Source organism: Apis cerana, linkage group LG6 (assembly GCF_029169275.1).
Source record: "Apis cerana isolate GH-2021 linkage group LG6, AcerK_1.0, whole genome shotgun sequence".
Classification (NCBI taxonomy): domain Eukaryota; kingdom Metazoa; phylum Arthropoda; class Insecta; order Hymenoptera; family Apidae; genus Apis; species Apis cerana.
Genome location: NC_083857.1, coordinates 11,587,360 through 11,603,142, shown reverse-complemented (window position 1 = coordinate 11,603,142; position 15,783 = coordinate 11,587,360). Strand labels below are relative to the sequence as shown.

At 38.0% G+C, this 15,783-nt stretch overlaps 1 protein-coding gene and 1 long non-coding RNA gene across 4 annotated transcripts in view; one reads left to right on the top strand and one right to left on the bottom strand.

The window, feature by feature from the left end:
• The window catches only part of LOC133666267 (uncharacterized), a 124,272-nt gene extending 122,164 nt beyond the window's left edge, over positions 1 to 2,108 (top strand). Inside the window, exons 2-4 of one of the 2 annotated variants that reach the window (XR_009830202.1) lie at positions 1,276 to 1,331; positions 1,419 to 1,523; positions 1,582 to 2,108. This is a non-coding gene — a long non-coding RNA (uncharacterized LOC133666267). Of the gene's footprint in view, positions 1 to 1,275; positions 1,332 to 1,418 lie in introns of both variants that reach the window. The other variant, XR_009830201.1, reaches the window with a different exon arrangement.
• Positions 1 to 15,783, bottom strand: part of LOC107994067 (fat-like cadherin-related tumor suppressor homolog) — a 466,334-nt gene that overhangs the window by 187,536 nt on the left and 263,015 nt on the right. The gene's annotated exons all lie outside the window — the stretch shown is intronic.

Genomic DNA, 15,783 nt, shown 5'->3' with positions numbered 1-15,783 from the left:
ACGGGGATGTACGGAAATGTGACGTGTTACGTCTCTGTGACGCGAGAGACACCTCGTTATCCCGAAACTTAACGCTCCGGATGACGGACGCGTATAAATATCGGATGATAATGATCTTCGTTAAAAACTGTCGACCCCCTTTTTCTTTGCTCATGGTTAACGCGAGTTGACGCGTAAAAATCCCTCTCTCTCTCTTTCTCTCTTCGCTTTCTTCTGCGTTTTTCCTTTTTTCTTTTCTCTTAAATTCGTTTATAACGAATTTAATCGTGAACGAAGCTCCTGCAAATATCGTTTAGCACGCTCGACGTGAGAATTGTTAATAGGCAATGATCAAAAATTCGTATATACAACAGAAGCAAAATTAGTTTTCCCAGGGTCTCCCAATTACTTGGAAAATTTAAAAATTGAGAAAGACCTCTTTTAATCCAGAAATTTTATCTAGAAACACTTAAGATTAACAATTCCAAATTTAAACTCGTCATGGTTAACTCGTCAATCAAAATCGAAGAGCGTATCCGAAAAGAAAAGAAACTACCACCTCCACGAATTAAACACGTTCCCATATAAACCTGGAAACGCTTAACCTGGTTCCAACCCCGTCGATGCCCGGCCATTCCACCGACTGAGTCGATCCCCCTCCGGTACACGCGGTATAAATTACCATAGATCCTTCATCGCGATCCATTTTCTATTCACCAGGAAGCGGAATCAGCAGCCGAAACTGCGGAGAGACAGCGATATCGATTTGACTGTGTATTTCGTGAGGGGGAGGGGGCGGCACTAATCGGGGACGAGCGAACAAGAGAACGGGCCGTTGAAAGGGCAGCGGGCATTTGGCATGCGAGATTACGCGCGCGATATCGCGACGATCGCGCTAAACACCGAAAACTGCCCCTCCGGTGTCTGCAAGCGTCTGGACACCGGCCAACTTTCTTGTGAAACGTTCCACGCGAAAATCGGGGAATTGCCGGCGGCAAATCCCGCCAGTTGGCGCTGCGAGCTCCAGTTTTTGTCGCATCGCGTGATGAATAAGGTCGGAAAATTGGGAGGATTGTAGTGAAAATCGGGGAATTAGGGATGATTGCTAGTCGTTCGCCGGTTGAAGTCGATTATGAATTTTTTTTACGTATATGTACACGCGAATAAAAAGGATTGGGAAGAATAATTCGCTTAGGGTGGTGGAAATCCGAGGTGGATAGTCGTTCAACGAACCGTCAGTTGGCGCTCGAGTCGAGTTGAAAAATTGGGAGAATAATCGCGGGTGATTGGTTGCAGGTGAAATCAACGATGGGGATAGCGAAGAACGAATATATAAATAAGATTAGAGAATCGTAAGTATGTTATTTGGCATATTAATACAATTGAATTCAATTTTTTTCTTTAATAGACACTATTCATTTATTAAATCTATTTTACAGATCAGAAATCAACGGATACTAATTGCTAATTACCAACCACTCGATCGATGAATTTTTATAATAAGGCTAGAATCGCACAAAGCAAACGAGAAGAATAATCTCCAGGTTTGACTCAATTGGAAAATTCGAAATGGGATGGTTTATTGACCCGGTATATTTATAGAGAAGGCAGTTTCCGATGCTATGCGAATGTTGTTTCACCGGGAATCGAGAGACTGTAAATTGAGTGGAACCGGATGAGACGATTAAGAGACGATTCTCTACGATCGACGAAACTGGAATGAAATATACATGGTTAGGTTCGTAAAGTTGGATCGGATACGAAACGTGGAAACGCCGTTTCGATGGGCGAGAGCCATTTTGTTTTGGAAAATGGGCAGTTGTATAACTCGGGCTGTTAAGGAGTTAGCGGATAAACTGTTTACGATCTCTGTGATAGTATTTAACTGGAAAAGCTGGACCGCCGTGTTTCTATCGTGTTTGTCAATAGAGAATACAGCTCTATAATTCCAGGTTAGGCGAATCGGATTAATCTTATTTGAATAAATATGAGATGTCTACGAAAGAATCAAGGATCGATACATTTCAAGGAAATATTATGTATTTTAAAATTTATTTACCATGTATATTTTAAGGTATAAATCAAAAAGGTTGTAGCATAAAATATTAATATTCATAAATCATTGAAGGGATGTAAAAGTCATATTTTATTCTCGCGTCGGAATATTTTTATAATATAAAAGCCAGATGTTATTTTGTTTAATATTTATACAACCACGATGGATCAGCGTAATAAATAATATCCTTTAACTCTATAGTGAATGATTAATCAGAAAAAATCGGAATCCGTTCGTTTCCATAAATAAAATTGGAATATCGGATCGATTTATTCCAACGTATTTTTTTTTTAATATTTCCGAAATATTCCCGATATTCGTTTTGTCATATTATTACGCGACATTATCGACGATACGCGCATCTCAAACAATGTTTAATTTGATTTAAATTATACCTAGTCCTTTTCATCCGGTATATTATCATTTCGTTTCTAACCCATTATACATCATTGCCCTTTTTCAGACATCGCAAAATGAAAAATACAATTATCTATAGAAAGAAAAAGTGAAAAAAATTTTAATCCAGCCATCGAGTATTCAAATAAAATATCTCGAATATCCAAATAAGATAAAAGAAAAAGAAAAGAGACGAACGTCAAGCCAGACTATTTCGCAATCGAGATAAAGAAGAAGCGTCCGCAGGGGGAGAAGAAAGGGAGGAAACGAAGGGAAAAGAATCCAATTAGAGGAAAGCGACATCGAGGACCGTTGCAGACCCAATCGGACACGGTCTTAACTAGATTTCGTCGTAGTAGACCTCGTCGTAGTAGAAACAAGGACCATTCCACCTGCCTCGAAAACACTGTGCCTCAATCTCTGAAAAGAGTCAATTAGAAGTTAATCGATCATTGTTGAAGACCAAAATAATAAAAAAAAAGGGAAAAAAGAGATGCTCCACGACCAAGATCCCTTTCCAGATGATTTGTCATTGGTTCGAAAAATGTGGGGAGGGAAACCGTTGTCCACGATAATAACACGAAGCGACTCCGTTAGCGGCTCCCTATAAATAAAGCCGGATGCCTTGGAGGAGTTAATAAACGAGGCAATTAGGCGGAATTATGATTGCCGTGGGTGGCTGCACCACGACGGGGGCTTACGTCACGTCGATATTGTCTCGCATTGGAAAAAATTAAAAGGGACGGCCGCAGCAATTAGAAGCGTCGATGTACAGGTTCCTGACCGTGTCAGGCCATCCCTTTTAATCGCCCTTTGCGGCCACGTCGACGGGGGCTCGAGCGTGCTCGTGGTCTTTGTCGATTAAGCTGAACGGCGAGGGAGGAGCTCGGTTTGGCCAGAGCATTATGATTATTTGGAAACGGCGCAATACTGTTATCGACTTTGTACACGAAAAAACTTTTTTTTCTTTCATATACACAATTAAAATGAAAAAAGGAGAATCAAAGGGGGTTTCAGGCGACGGATATTGATTTTCGACTATGAGTAGAGTGAAAACCGCGAGTATATATATATATATATGAAAATTCTTTTTCATTTTTTGGAAAAGTACGAAGCAAAAATAGAATAGGAAATCCCAATGACATTGAACGCGTTAATTTCTGGAGAATTTTTCTAAAAATTGAACGAAACAGAGATAAAATGAAAACTTTTCTAAATAATTTTTTCCATTAAAATTTTTTTATCGCTTTATATATATATATAAAAAATACAAAACGCTTGCCGCTACAATAAACGTTTCCAATTCCAATATCCTGCAGCATAAATGAAACGTAACGAAAAATAAAATTCTATAGAAGAATCGAATTCGCGAAAAATTGATCGACGGTTGGAGGGGACGACGCCGTTTTAAATCGTTAGTGGGGCCGTCATGGTCAGAAAAAAAATTGCACGTATTCGTATGCAAATGAATCGGCGTAGACGGAAGTTCGATCTTGGAAAATTTTCCCGGTTAATAAAATATGGCGGGCGTTGCGAGAGAAAAACCGCTCGGCCCTGTTTATTTCCGCGGCGAGGTAGGCGCGGCAAGGTGCATTTGCATCGATAACGCGTGTCCTCGAGGTGAAATGTTATTTATTGCGAGGCCTCTCTCTCGTCCTGCCTCGACGCGGGAAGAATATCATAAATCTTGGCGGCATCGTATTGCGTGGCCAATACCCCGATCGGAACAAAACGATACGCGTAACACTTTCGTCCCTACCTTACCCATCGAGTTCACCGCCGATGAACTCCTCTCCACTCGTTCTTCTTAGTAGACACAGGTGTGAAATGGATGAGAGAATTGATTCGAATTTCAAAGTGTGAAAATTCGTAAGAAGAAAATTTGGGAGATTGAGAAAATGAAAAATTGTACGAATAAGGAGGGAAATATTAAAGAAACCAAAGGTGGAATTAAAATAGAAGATTAAACTATATTGCTAATTTCATAATTTCGCGAAACTTTTATGAATTTCTTCATTTTTGTGAAAATTAAACGATGCGTCAAACAGGTAATAATAATATTCGATGTCACGTTGCTTTTTTAAGAGATTCCTTCCGGTGAATGGAGTATGTTAGATGTGGAATAATAATACAATCGAAAAAGCAATCCGATATGAAGTGGATACGACAATAATAAAATTTCAACGGTTCGCTAGTATCCGGGCCGGGGAGGATTATTGGACGGTTTGAACCGACTATTCCGCGATATTATGTAATACTTTTTGGCCGTGGATACCCACGTATGCAATACGTATCCGTTGCCTCCGATATTACAAACCATTATCAACTATTACCCTTGCTATTTCCATGCTCGATTACTTTTCGTTATCGTCGAAATCGAATCGCGAATTTGTCCCCTCCATTTACAAATTTCATGTATCATCTGTTATTAATAATTCTGCAAGCTCGTGTAAATATTCTTCTCTTGCATTTCTCTTTATACGGATAATCGTTTATTCGTCTCTGTAAATTTTTCTTCCCTTTCTCGAAAGAGGAAAAGGAGAAGACTACGTTCGAGATATTTTCGCTCGGAAAAAATTTTTCGAAAAATTTTTCGAAGCGAAAAAAATATGGAAATATTCTTTTATTCGAAGGTGGTCGAGGCCAGAACGAATAAAAAAAAGGATGAAATAGAGGAACACTCTTCTGGGAGGGGGGAAAAAAAAATACAGAGGAAGTTGCACAAGCCTTGTTTGAAGTATCCTTCTATTATTTTGATCTGACTGGCGGAGCGGTGATGCGTAACGAGAATACAGTTACTCTAAACAGATAAAAGATAGAAAACTGGAACCGATAACCGAGCGCGGAACCTTGATAAAGATCTTTGCAATGCTAGAAAATATATCGAGGCATGTTCCATTATCTATTAAAAATCGGAAACAAATTCAAATCTGCATTTAAAATCGAAAATTTCATTTTTATCAATTCTTCGTTTCGAATTCCGCGACGGTCGGAATCACAATTCCAGAAAAGAATTAATAGTCAATTTTGAATAAATCATTAACAGGAGAAGATCTTAACGAATTCTCAAATATATATTTTCTACGCCAAAATTGAGTTCCACGATGGAATATCAATTTCACAAATAACATTCAAATATCGATAATTGATTAAAAAGAAAGAAATTATTCGTATAATTAAATTTCACGGAATTTCACAGTATCGGATCTCGAAGGTATGTTTTCCAATTGTGCTCGACGATAACTTTCGGCAAATTGCTAATCGACGCTCGAGATAGAGGCAAGTTATCGATGGAAGGATACGATATTAGAGTCACGGAACAACGGTGCCTGGCCGACGATGCGGAGAACGATACAAATATCGAACACGTCACCGGCCATTAATCTCGTGGCTTTATCGTCCCCGTCTAATAGCGGCTATCGCCGCCATATCCGCTCCCCGACGTCTTTTCCTTTCTCCCTCGATCAACGCAGTTTAATTCGCCACCTGCCGTCGCACCTGAATATCTCGAAACGTCACAAACGTCTCCAAAATGAATCCTCTTCCATCGATCCAACGATAGCCTCGTTCGATCGATCATCGAATGCGAATGAGAAGAAAAAAGCGGATATTATTTTTAACTATTAATTTTTAAGTTTCCAAAACTGCAGGATTTTGAACGACTAGAATCGAAGAAGAAAACGAAGAATACCGTTAGGACAAACATTACATTTCTTCTTCATAAATTTCCTCCAAGTGTCATCATCAAGATCAAACAACATTTTTACCCAAAATCTTTCAAAGAAAGATTTCTTGACAAAGAAATTAATTTTTAAACGGAAAATCGACACAGTATCATCATAGATTTACTGTAATTGGATTCTAAACGCGGCGAAAGCACGCGATATTAATTAATATTACAATTGAATATAATATTGAATATAATATACACGCAAAGTTTAACCATTCTCCTTGCGATACTGATAAACACGTTATACGCACACACGGATCGGCAAAATATAACATCACTTACAATAACGTTTTTGGTTACCACGATTTTGCGAATCGTTGTAACAAACACGTTGCTTGGCAGACCGTTCGTCGAATACAAAGGCGAGCGCCGCCATTGTGAAGGGGAAAAAAAAAGAAAAAGGATACCGCGCAACTTACCGTCAATCGGTAACAAACTCTCGGTAATTGGATACGATCAGGCTGAAAACGGAAATGGGAACAATGTTTAACCACAATGCGTGTAATCGCATGAAATACGCTCATCGGGTTGCACAAGTATTGTTTTCGAGCGGTGCTAAATTATTTCAATGTTTTCTCGAGCGAGGAGAGAACGATTTGGGGAGGAAAGAAGAAAAAAAGGGAAACACATTTGCCGCTGGAAAAGCGCACGACACATTGTTCTTTGAGTTTCGATTGTTAAAGTGCACGGTTGGAAATGAAGAGAAATTGGAAAGCATGGTGTAAGATAAATTTTTATTTCGTTATTTTGGAAACGATAGATTTAGATTTATTATTTCTAAATTTCCTTTCATTCGAAAATCCTCGCGCGCAAAGAACAATATACTTCCATATGAAAAGGAATAATATCGATTCGTCGATCGATTACTAAAAATCAAATGAAAAGTTTCATCCGATAAGTGCGAGGACCAACGTCCAAGTTACACTGCCTCGTTACGACAAAATTGACGTATTGTGGAAAGAGGAACAGGTCGATCTTTTGATCCCGTGACATCCTTGGGTGACTGGGACAGTACAATACGTTTCGTTAATCAAATACCTTCGATTTACATCCAGCCTCTTTAAGATCTTTCTCGTTTCGAATTCCTGTCTATTGTCGAATCTTGGAACGAATCTCGCCTTGATCCACTTTCATCCTTCGCCGAAGAACATTTCTTCTGATGTAGTGGAAATGGTGTCGTTGATGAAACGACGATGATTGCAAGAAAGGGAAATGTAGGCCATATTTTTTTTTTCAATCCTTCTAGATAAGATCGTAAGATTGTGAATCATTACACGTATGATTGTACGATTGCCGCACTCTCTTTGTAGCCTTGTTCTTTCTTTCACTCTTGTTCTTATAAAAAAGAATTGGAAAGAATTGTCTGACTGTAAATTTTATTCCTGTAAGAGAAACGAGACGACTTATTCCACTCGTCTTGTTGTTGAAAAGATAGGGAAAAATTTTGTTTAAAATTTAACTTTTAAACAGTAAACACGAATTCAAATGTAAATATGTGCAACAATGAGCATGAATTTATAAGAAAGTAACGTAGATTATGGTAACGAATGGGCAAGGAAAATGTTTCTAGTATTTGGTAGTAGAAGATATTTAAAGTAATAGATTTTCCAGAGAGGAGTTTAAAAAAAAAGTTTCTCGTAATTCAGGAAAGAAGTTTCTTTTGCCTTCTATTTGATTACTATCGTAATCATCTATCTCGAGTTCTAGGTAAAAGTATCCACTAGGTACAGTCTTTTAAAGTTTTTCCCAAGTGTTGAACTTTTAAAATTCATCGGGCCGATAGAGCGAAGCGATAATGAACGTATTCTCTCTTTGATTCAACGAGATTAACGAAGATTCTATTCATCGCGCCTTTCATTGCGCGTTGTAACCTGAAATTTAATTTAACACTTTCAAATAATTTTTTCATAAATACTTAAACGGAACACGATATACTAAATTTAAATTTCATCTTCCAAATCTTCTGTCAAAAACAGAAGGAAAATATACACGCGAGAATCATAAATTTCCAAATTGTCAATTTTCATCATCTCCTTTATCCTTCTCGATCAAACTTCACTTCAAATTCTTCAATTCTCTCGCTCACGATCACTTCGTTCTCTCACCCTTTCGCTCTCTTCCCCAGTGTTTTTCTCCCCCGTCTTTGTGGAAGAGAATAAGCAGCCCGTTTTCTCTCCCTGGCCTCGTATTGTCAGCGTGCGTGTCGCGGCGGAACGCGCAGAGGTGGTCCCATTATAATCGCGGAGACGAGAACAGATGCAAAGGGTTATGTCGCGGGTTATAAGCGTGGAAATGCGCCGCATAAGGCAAGACAGACCATCTCGCGTGCGTGCGCTCGTCCCGTTGGTGGGCGTTGCTGTGGGACGACACACGATTCCCTTTTCTTGCGAACACCGACCGTCCTCATCATTGCGCGATGCGAGATGCTTTGTTCCTTTTCTCTCCTCATTACTGACCTGAGTGAAAAACTCACCAATCCTGACTTTTCATACGATTTTCTTGACCGATCTTTCGTGGATGAATCGGTTTTGAATAAGAAGTGATGGAAGAGATTTGAGCCTTGGTGGATTTAATTTTTTTTTTTTTACAGAGATGTGAAAAATTCTACTTTGGATTTTGATTAGATAGATATATTTATGACGCGAATTATGGTATCTTTAAGATGAAATCGATATTACCAGGTGTACTAGAGGGCGCTAGGATTGTTGAGAATAATAGGGATCCCTAGAATTTATTGTACATGTTATTTTATTATGTATTTTATTAAGTATGAGGTAATATATGTGTTTCTTGTAGATAGATTTCGATTTTGTTTTTTTTTTTTTTTTAACAATTGTTCATAGAATATCTAAATGAACGCTTTTTGTAATTAACTTTGCCGTATATAGGTATGCCGTTACGCTCGATTGGCCGGGTTAATAATAAAGGTTTCGAAAGAATAAATTTTGACGGAGGATCGATTTTTCGAAATCTCCATTATTAAAATTCTTTTCTTAATTGAATGGTCAAAGTGATTATCTCGTTATACATAGGTGTAACGATTTCGTTTTTGCGACTATAACGAAATTCAAAATTCATTTTGCATAAACGGGAGCATTAAATGTTGATGAAACATTAAGATATGTAGGCAAGTTTAATTATAGAATAAATTGAAACGTAAATCGAACAATAGGCGAGGTTCGCCATTTCCGGTGATATTGTTTCGTAGTTAAAACAATAAATAAATTTTTAAGTTAACATTTTATTATTTTACACGAATTTGCTTTTACAGCCGCTATTTTTTTAACCTCGAATATACACTAAAATTCGACCTTTTCAAAATTTATTTATATATAGAAACAACGAGGAAGAAAACTATATTATTAAACGATGGAAAAATATTTCTCCTTTTTTTTTTTTATAAAATTTCGAATCTAATCTCAATCGTTCGACAAAATTCAGTATCCGAAATATACATGTATTTATATTATTTAATTACCCAAAAAACAACAAATTGAAATGTTACATCGCACGATTAATAGCGAGAGATTTGAAATGGAACGACATTAACCATGAAACATTCGTGAAATAGAGCGTCGAAAAGGAAACATCGTGTGCGCCAAAATTGCTCGAAAATTCCGGTGGAAGAGGGGACACGTTATCGCGTGCGTTAGCCGGACGTGTGTCAGAGCGACCGATAAATCGGTCGGTCAAAGATGATCGCGATCACTGGCTACTCACACTTCATCCCTTATCTTATTTTTCATCTGTTTATCAGCCGACGTGACCCGTGAATTCTGGCACACACAGCCTCCCCTCTCCACCTCTTCTGATACCGATTACCCATAAACCGGTCAATTTTAAACCGACGCCCCCTTCTCTCTCTGGGTCTCTGGGTCTTTGGGAATGGAGGAATTTATCGTCATGTCACGAATGGAGGAAGAGGAGGAGGAGGGATTCGCAGAATATTCGCGGGCTATAAATAAAACGAAGCGTTTATTCGCCGGATAAAGACGTTTAACGTATTGTTGACGCTGATATAAATGAGAATTACGCGAAACATAGAAACATTCGTCGAACGATTGTTAATGGGGATTGATTTTGTGTGGAGGATCGCTTGTGTTTCCTCTGTGAAGAGATTGAAATTGAAATTTGTTCAGCGAAGATTCTTAAAGATATATTTTTAGAAGGAGTTTTTTTTTAACAAATTTAGGAGGAATTATAAATTTTCTGTGTAAAATAATAAATATTTACAGATACTTCTTCATTTAAAGAACGAATCGATAAAGTTTGATTTAATAAACATGATGGAATAAATAAAGAGGAAATTACGGCAATTCTTGTCAGGATAAATAAACGCGAAAAATTGGATTAATCCTGCAATTTTCACAAACTCTCTAAACCCTTAATTTAAGATTCGTCAATCCAATCGCGATCAGAGAGATAAGTTTCCTTTCTAAAATTCCCCCGTTCGAATGCCCGATATTCATCGAATGTCGAATCCCATCAAACCGAAGAATATCCAATTTCGTTAAATTGCCTCTCAACCTGAATAAACGCGATGAGATTCGTCATTTCGAATCCTCCCGCCATCTCTCAAGTGTTTGAAAAAATTTTGTTTAAAAACAAATCAATAAGATTTGACTATTTTAAAAATTTGGATAGTCCAAGATTCGAGTATTTTGTCATAAAATTTGGAAAAAAATTGTCAATTGCAATTATAACTAAATAAAAACTATCCCGGAAGATTGGTCACCAAAGATAAATACATATTATTACGATCTTACCAACAAGAGGGTTTTAATCACCAACTCAAATTCCATGAAATCTCAGCCGGTCGAACAAAGCGACCGAAACTGCACTCCACAAAACCCTCTCTCTTCCATCCAATCCAGCCGACTAGGAGTGGCAATTACCAGCCGGTTTAATCCCGCCCGTTGATTTATGATCGATATAATTATTCGATTACCGGGCCGGTCGAGCAACGTCAAGCAACTGGTTTTATTGGGTCCCGAACGATGCTCCATCCTCGATACGCGTAATTAGGCTAGAGACGGTGGCCATTTTAATTGGCTTACGACCATTGGCTCATTCGGGATCAGGAATCCTCTACATAACGAGATTAGGCGAAAAAACGGCGGCACGCGTTAAACGTTAGAAACGAGAGAACGTTGCATCGTCTTGCCACGATTTTAATTTTGCTCGTAAATATGGAAGAGTTTCTCGTTTCCCTGATTCGCGCTGATTGATCCCAATTAGTCGCGATTTCGCCATTTGTCGAGCTATTATTAGCGAGATTAGGGCCATTTTTGTAGACAATGGTATAATTAGAAAATCACGTTCACGTGGAAATTCATATTATACGAACGGTTGTAGAATTGAACGAGGATACGAAAATTTGTTTCGAATTGAAAATTTCAATCTATGATACGCAACAAATTACGCATAGATTTTATCGACGAAAAGTAATAGGAGTGACAGTGATCTACCAATTTTTCTCTATCGATAGTCGAAAAATTGTGGCAAACGCATCTACGTAAGTTTTCGTATAAAAATCCTGTACGAATGAAAGCAGAATTAAAGCTAACGAATATTATTTGGGTTACAGGGTGAACGTGGAGAGAGGAGGAGCAGGGGCGGGGGGTAAGAAGAGGAAACCGGTCCTACGCGGAATTCCAAATACAGAAGGGTGGAAACAGGATGATAAAGAGGGAAACGAGACGTAGTACCACGGCCCACGCGGCCCATTCTCCTTTTATCGATTCATTCACTGTCCCCCCTCCCCCTCGTGGCGCGACTCGAATGCGGTTTTCAGGTGAATATCGAATTCGTGGAGGATGTGCTCGACAACGTGGTATTTTTTACGACGTCGTTTCGCTTCGGGACCTGGAAGATCTGGAATTTCGAAGCTATTTCTTATTATCATTATTATTATTATTATTATTATTATTATTAAGGGAAGATGGACATAAAAATGTGTGTTAATACACACATGGAGCGTGTATAGTACACGTAAAAATTCTTTTATTTTTCCAGTTTTATCGGTCGACGTCGCAAGTTTGTTGAAACGTTTTTAGATAGTGCATTAACCCAATTTGCCCGGCAATTTAAACGAGAGATTAATATTTAATTTCAAAAAAAAAAAAAAAGTTTACTCAGGAATTGGCCGAAAATAAAATTCTAAATTTAAATAAAACTCTAAAAAATTGTAGGTACATTCTTCGAAGTGATAAAATTGGATGAAAATTTATTCAAATAGGACACGCTTCTTTCTCTTCACACGAATGGATCGTAGAACGCTTAAAACTAAGAAATACTAGAAATACTACAGAACAAGTGCGCAAATATCTTTCTCACGTAACTCTATTATTCCACCGCAGATCGCGAGTTGTTATCCGTACAAATATCCTCCGTTTTTCTCCTTCGCAAATTTCGCTTCCACGAAAAATTTCCACGTCCCGCCCCGCGTCTAAAAAATCAATCACACACACACACACACACACACACTCCAGTATTCCCCAATCTTCCTCGAAACGAGACAAGAACGGATAATGAACGAATTATCCCCGATTCATAAAAATTTAATTACACGCGTTAAACGAGTCGGAAACAACACAAAAGGAGGAAGAAGGGGGGAGAGGAGGGTTAACACACCGGCGAATGCAACGACGGTGTTCTTACGGCCGAGAAATTTATGATTTAATTACGGTTAAAGCGTAGAGGATGCTTGTAATCCGTTTTGCCCCGGCAACCGTTTGTAATTTTCCCCCGGCGAGCGGTATAAATAATTTATTTACGAATCGTACGCCGCCGTTTTACGCGATTTTACAGCCTCGCCCCGAGCCTCGTTAATTTACCTTTGCAACAAATTTCCTTCGATCCCCGCCAAAATTATTATTTTGTCCCTCGACAGTATGTATGTACACACACATGCGTGGCCCGTCAGTCAGTTAAATTAATCGATGACTTTCACCCGTTTCGTAAATTGGGATCCCGATCGAGAACGAGGTTATTAAAATTATTTATTTTTTTTTTTTCTTTCTTTCTTCCGCTCGAAAGAACGAGACGCCCGTGAAATCTTTCCGATTCGTTCCGATCGAAATTAATTAACGAGACGGCGGCCATGGAACGAGATGTTTACGTTGAAACGGGGGACAAGGTTAACGAAACGTGTCGTTAAGACGAGTACTCCGGTCGATTACGAAGATGTATCTGATTTTCTTGCAAAATCTTGCTGCTCTGGAATTTTTTCTCTTTTCCTTTTCTGGCATTGATGATTTACGACCACGTCGGGGGGAATTCGCGTGGATATCGAAGTTAATAAACTCGCGTTTCTTGGTTTTTCAGAAATCCGAGGGAATACGGTTTATCAGCGATTCTCGTTTTAATCCGAACGACGTGTTGGAGTTAAACGGCTCGATCATTCAGCTTCTCGAAATATTAATTATCATTGACTTGAATATAATTTCGCCGTCGAGGTTGACGGGATTTATTGGAATTTCTTTTAACGAGGGAGAAGCTGAGAGAGAGAGAGAGAGAGAGAGTTGGTTTAATTAATATTTTGGAATCAATCGGGGTAAAAAGTGGCAATAAAGAGACAAGTGTTGTTGATCAATTTCAATTATATCTCGTTGATAATTTTTGTAATTATATAAAGTTTTATATATGAAATTAATGAACTTTTATTTAATAGGAAAGAATTACATGACGGGCGAACAGGCGACAGATTTTTTTAACTGCCTGTAAATCTTGTTTGGTGAAATCAACGCGATCAACGTGGCAGTTGTAATAACTCTATTTACCGTGCGTGAAATACCGAAAAAAAAAAAAAAAGAGAGAAAAAACGTTTATCCAACGATGAGCGGATGAATTGTGACGGGCTCGATACGTTTCGACGGTTGATTGCCATCCTTAACGCGGTCGATGGCCGGTGACGCATTGCGTGAAAGATCGAGCATGGCGTGGAAAATAATATAATTCGTCCTTTTATCCCTTCGAGCTCTCGTTCAACTCTTCTCCAACACATCGAGTATTAACCTCGTTAACCGGAAACTTTCTATTCTAATTCTTTCGCAAATTTTACTACAACTGTTTCACTTTCTTTGCGGATCCTCTAACTTTCTCTCTAACTCAAAATTATCCGATTCCTCGAACAAAAATTTTCACAAAATTATATATAAAAAAATCTTCTTCGCGTCAATCCTCGCGAAATATCATCAACTTTATTACCCTCGAGCGTGTTATTCCACTTCGACACCGCTTCACCATCTCTTCACGGTAGCAAGCCGTTCGTGTCAAAACCGATGTCCGTTTCCTTTTAAACGAGTGGAACGAAAATCGGTTGGACGCCCGTCAACCCTTTCGAACCGTCAACTTTCCGGATGACGTCGCGTGCATAAGCGTGACACGAGTCCCATCCAATAACGTGGCCAATAACGCGAGTCCTCTCCCGATCTTATCTCGCCGTTGAAACGATCCCTCGGATGTCGTTCGATCTGTATATGTACATATATATATATTATATATTGCATATCGGGTATATATTTCGAGATAAAGCGAAGCTCGAAGCTCGAACAATCGCCCACGCGACAGATTCACCGTGAAATGTGGACGAGAGTGAATTTTCAGTGATCCTACATCGAGGGATTCAATTATCAGGATGTCCGGTGGATTAATTAAATTTTAATGTCTTGGGTCAAAAAGCGCTGTCGTTTCGGTGAAACGATTTATTCAGGAGGAGAAAGAATTGATTGTAAAGCGTGATTGTTGATCGATCTTCGTGATGACAAAGTGTAACGTAAAAGGAGTGAAAGGTTAGAGTCGAAGAGGCATTTTTGTATTTTGAAGCGACTGAAAATGTCTGGTATTGTAATTATTCTTTGCACGATAAGAGTCGAATAAGTGCACGAAAAATTGAAACTCGAGTGATTCGAGGATCGATGAGAATAATTTAGAACATTATACGTGGGATAAGGATCTGAAAACGAGGCAGTTGGTGAATAAGATTGTAATTAATTGAGAAAATTGAAATGAAAATTGAGAGATAATAAATTTTTTCCCTAGAAAAAAATGAAATAAGAAGTTTCTGGGGAACTGTAGGAGAAGCAAGAAGAGATTAAAATTGAGACTCGTCGGAACTTTCTCTTGTTTAGTAAGTCGACTTAATCAATCAAGCTATGGAAAAAGTAGCTGAATAATTCTCTTTCTTTCTTTCTGTAAAATTATCGGATACTTTATTTCTGTTTCATCGTGTTATCAACGTCATATTAATATCATAACATTTTGTTACATCGAGGAACAAAAGAAAGCAAGCATTGAACGTTGAAAAATTAAAAAAAAATCTTATTAAATTTTTATAAAATTACTTTATATACAAAAAGAGAAGAAAAATGAATGAATTATTCATCTGAGAAAAATCTATAGGATGTAAATGTCTCAAAAATATAGAAACACTTAAATTCTTTTTACGAATTCTTTTCTTTCAATGTTATTTTTATAATTTTAATTAATTTATTAATCATTGCCTTTTCTTTTATTCAAGGATATTCATATATTGTATTATTATTACTTTTTCGAAATTCATCAACTTTGCAACAATATCAATTATCAAAAATTAAATCATCACTATTCAAGTTCGACCGAT